The sequence below is a fragment of the Dreissena polymorpha genome, chromosome 5 (genome assembly GCF_020536995.1).
Source record: "Dreissena polymorpha isolate Duluth1 chromosome 5, UMN_Dpol_1.0, whole genome shotgun sequence".
In the NCBI taxonomy this organism is placed as follows: Eukaryota; Metazoa; Mollusca; class Bivalvia; order Myida; family Dreissenidae; genus Dreissena; species Dreissena polymorpha.
The window spans coordinates 81,701,181-81,706,348 of NC_068359.1; the positions used below are offsets into that span (position 1 = coordinate 81,701,181).

The following is a 5,168-nucleotide window of genomic DNA, read 5'->3' on the forward strand; positions in this document are numbered from 1 at the left end:
TTTAGATGATATGTTATGCTGCAGCAGTTTGTAAAAAATTCCGTTTCTATAAACGAGATCGAAAGCTTTTTTAAAATCAACAAAGGCACAATACATCTGCCGGTTTTCTCGATAAACTACTCTATTTATCACTGCATTTAGCACAAAAATACAATCTATAGTACTCTTATCGTTTCTAAAACCAAATTGAAAATCACTAAGTTTATTATTGTTTTCAAGCTATTTACGTACTCTTCTGTCTAGCAATATAGAAAATATTTTAGAAAATATACTAGTAAGAGTTATCCCCCTGTAGTTATTGACATCGTTCTTATCTCCTTTCTTAGGCACGGGAACAATAACGCCTAAAGACCATGAATATGGATATGAACTTGTACTGTAAATATAACTGTAAATATAATTAAACAATTTACATAGGACAGGAGATATAATCTCTTTACAATCAATAAAAATCTCAGGAATAAGTTGGTCAAAACCACCGCTTTTCCCCCGTTTAAGATCCCCTATTGCATTCATTACTTCTTCAATTGTGAAGTCGCTATCAAGGAATTCCACGGAAACAATGACACTATCTAATAAGTTTGATAAATCTTCAACTGTGACATTAGAAAAAACATCATCGCTTGAAAATAAATTCTTAAATTTGTCCGGATGTGGAGTGAATCTGTAGTCTTGGTAAATTAGCCAGGCTATCAGACTTTTGATATTACGAGGAAAATTAGTATTATATTAAACAGTTTTATTTCGAATAGAACTATTTTAATTACTATATTATATCTTTATATATAATTAAATTATATTATTATCAATTCAATATACTTTATTTATTTATAGAAATAAAAAGGGTTTTCTATTCGTTTTTTTATATTTAACCCATTAATGCCTAGCGTCTAGAAAAAAGGCCTTGGCAAACAGCGTAGACCCAGATGAGACGCCGAATGATGCGGCGTCTCATCAGGGTCTGCGCTGTTTGCTTAAAGGAATTTCTGTAAGAAATATTCTAAATATAGAAATAAATATACTAGACATCCCTAAATTTTTAAATAAATTGATCCAATTTAGAAGAATGTGAGAGTTCACTAGGCATAAATGGGTTAACATTCCCCAAAATTGATGTCTATCTCTGTGTTTGTCCTGTTTGTTTCGGACTACTACTCCTGCTGCTGCTGCAGCTGTTACTACTACTACTACTGCTAATACTTCTTCTACAACTACGACTTATAGTACCACTGCTACTAATACTGATACTACTTCTAGTACGACTTCTAGAATAAATTTTACTATAAGGTAGTGCTAAGCATAAACGTTTGTCATAGAAAATGATGTTTCATTTAGCTTAGTCAACACATGCATGAGTTTAGTTATTTTAAAGCCCAAAACACGTGTAAAAATGAAATAACAAGTAAAAAAAAACGCCCATACCTCAAAGCGCTCATCAATGAGTCCACGATACGTTTTACTTACTGAAACACATGAGCCGAGCTCGGTGAAAAGGGGGTTTAATGCATGTGCGTAAAGTGTCGTTTCAAATTAGCCTGTGCAGTCCACACAAGCTCATCAGGGAAGATACTTTCAGCCTTAAGTGGATTTTTGCTACGAAGTGATCATAGAAAAAATATTTTTTTCACTCGAGGCTGCGCCAGTCGTGAAAATAGTATATTCTTTGATCATTCATGAATTAAAATAGAAAGTCCACACAATCCAACAATATCGTCTCTATCATTGGAATCAAACGACTCTGAATTAGGTCCAATTGACTTTCTAAGACCTTAGCCAAGCAAGAAAGTGCAAACGGTAAAGTACCCCGGTAGTTGGTCCAAACTAAAGTCGAGTTTTGAATATTTTACAAAATATTGTGTCGGTAGAGCTATATATTTTCAACAAAAATCTCGCTAATTGACTTATTAAAGGGGCCGTCCAACAGATAAAGCGTCGTATCGATGCGATTCGATACTTTTGGAAACTACGAGGATTGCTTATAAAGCTAAACAATACATCCGCTTAGTGAGCGTGGATGGTTGAGTGGCCTAGGCGGGAGGCTTTTTACTTCAGGACTCCAGGGGTCAGTGGTTCGAATCCTGTTGATGGTTACTTTTTTTCCTTCTTTTAAATTGTATTCTTGTTTTTTTTTTTTACTGGGGATTTATAGTTCAAATGTTTAAATTTATCAATATAAAGCTGCACCAGTCGTGAAAATAGTATATTCTTTGATCACTTATGAATTAAAATCGACAGTCCACCCAATCCAACAAATATCTTCTCTATCATGGGGATCAATCGATCGACTCTGAATTAGGTCCAATTGACTTTCAAGATCTAAGCCAAGAAAGTGCAAACGGTAAAGAACCCCGGGAGTTGGTCCAAAGTCGAGTTTTCAATATTTTACAAAATATTGTGTCGGTAGAGATATATATTTTCAACAAAATATATCGCTAATTGACATATTAAGAGTCATACATCCACGGTGCCTATACCACGTGACTTTTTAAGATCTGCGTGGGGAGTTAAATGTCAACAAAAGCACGACAAAGGTAAGATTTTTAAAGATAACTTTTTTAATATGTCATCATTTTCAATGGGATAAAGTGGAGAGCCCGCTCATTCATGAGAGTTTTCTATAGGTATCGTGATTTTGTAAAACAAATGAATATTTTTTCAGTAAAGTGCAACCGCGCGTTTGAACGGTTAGAAAAAGGTAGGATCAGTGTGGGGACATTATTTTATTATGACACAGAAACATCACCTCTCGTGAAATAAAGCAATACAATTTATGGGCGGAGCTTACACTATATCATTTTGCATTCTTTTTTCAGGTTTCTTTCATAAATTTATGAAAACAAAATCAAGAAAAATATTCTAACAGTAATATGATCTGTGTGGTATACGTGTTTAGAAGGATCTGTGTGGTATCCGTGTTTCTACAATTTACGGATACATTGAGATAATAACGACAATATATATATATATTTTAATTAATTTCAATTATTTCAATACAACAATTACTACTACTACTACTACTACTACTACTACTACTACTACTACTACTACTACTACTACTACTACTACTACTACTACTACTACTACTACTACTACTTTTACTACTCTTTCTGCTACTACTACTACTAATACTGCTACTACTACTACTACTACTACTACTACTACTACTACTACTACTACTACTACTACTACTACTACTACTACTACTACTACTACTACAACTACTACTACTACTAGTAGTAGTAGTAATAGTAGTAGTAGTAGATCTATTATTATAATTTAAAAATTCATTTATTTCAGTAATCCCCTATTTGGCACTAGTGAGCGGACAATGGTTAAGGGAAGAAAAAATAGAGGAAACAGTTTCACGAGACAGGAATGCCATACAGAAGGGGACACTAGGAGTAAGGTGGGAGCGGGCGAGACGAAACGATAGCAAACTGTTGCCAACAATAAGAATGCGGATAGACGAGTACAATGGACATTTTAATTCTGACACAAATTCTGCCATAGAAATTGTGTCAAATATTACACAGGTTGACAAAAAGCAAAGGTATGTTTTTCCTGAGTAATACGTATGTTTTAAAATCAAATTTGGAATGCAAACTGATAAAACAGAATCCACCAGACGTATTGGCTTGTCATTTTGTTGTTATTTAAAGTTTAAGGTAAACGGTATGTTTATTAAAAACAAAATACTGGTCATAGTAGAAACATATATATATGTGTGTGTTTGTGCGTTTTATTTCATATATGGAATTCATATTGTTGCATTAGTTTATTACATAGTATAGATATTGACAATCATTCGCCATGTGTTGGTGATAATGTCATGTTATAAATTATGTCGTTGTATTCAGTGTAACAAGTGTATGCTTATCTTTAGCGTTAATTATTTTGAAGAGAATATAAAAAGTAAATGAATAAATATTATATTATATGATTATATATGTAAGATTCTGTGTTGTGGATGGATGCAGCTCTGAAGAATGTCAAGACGTATTTCGAATTAAGGAGTATTGTATTGTATACACAACCACATTGCATACATTGTTTACTGTCAATTACCACGGCCTAGAGTAATTATAAGCAGGCAGTTAATTATGTAAAGCAATCGTGTAAAACCCTAGTATTAGAAAACCTGGCTGCTTATGATTATCGAACTAGCTCGTGACAGCGGTATTTAAAATTGAAACCAACGAAAAAACATCGCAAAACTTTAATCAAGTTATAATTAAAAAAGAATCACAGATTCGATAATACAAATCACAGATGCGATATATTAATGAATAACGTAAATCCAAATTATTGCACAATTATTTGAGAATGATTTCAAACACACATACGAACTAAACGAAACCTAAAAATTAATCAAATTCGGATAACTTTAGAATCATTTTGAAAAGTAAAGTAAAAGTAAAACAACGAATAAAATAACGTAAATCGATAATGAAGTTACACAGACAAACTGTAAACCATTATGATTTTTAATCAGTATTCACGGATTTATGTGAAGTCCTCGCGTATCGAGAAAGGTTTGTTTTGCGTGTGTACGTTTTGAAACACTCCTCACTACTGTAACACTTGTCATGCATGTGGGTATTGACGTGCTCTCTGAGGTCATTCTCACTCCTAACTGCATTCCCACACTGGTAACATTTCACCAATCCCTCTTTTTTGCACTTTTCTCTCTAGCCACGAGTAGGTACTTGTCCGCAAATCTCCTGCCGCACTGTACACACACGTGACATTGGGGTCCTTTGTTCGTTGAAGCCTTCTAAGATTGTAGGCATCCTGAGAAAAAAAACAACATATTTTATTCACGTGACATTTCAATGCGTAGACACGCTATTTAAAAAATGTTAGTATCTGAGGACACGCGTTCGTTATTTTTAAATTACAAACGATTTGACGATTATTGAGTTATTTAAAAATATATGATAATCTGAGAGATGAGATATATTGTATATTTGTGTTGTTTCAAGAAAATCCGTTCATCTGGTTAGCATAACTGTATAAAAATGTAACTATTTTTATGGTATTTAATCTTACCTGAAATGCTTTCCCACAGCAGTTATAGTTTCCAGAGTTAGCGTGTCCCCTAATGTGGCGCAATAATCCAGCTCTGGTCTTCGACATTTTTTCCGCATTCGGAGCATTGAGCCATACCT

At 33.6% G+C, this 5,168-nt stretch overlaps 1 long non-coding RNA gene across 1 annotated transcript; it reads right to left on the reverse strand.

Annotated features, from left to right (window-relative positions):
* Window positions 1-4,201: 4,201 nt before the first annotated feature.
* On the reverse strand, window positions 4,202-5,168 carry LOC127881203 (uncharacterized). Its single transcript, XR_008049963.1, has 2 exons — window positions 5,050-5,168; window positions 4,202-4,791 (listed from the first exon to the last, which is right to left on the reverse strand). It is a non-coding gene; the product is annotated as an uncharacterized LOC127881203 (long non-coding RNA).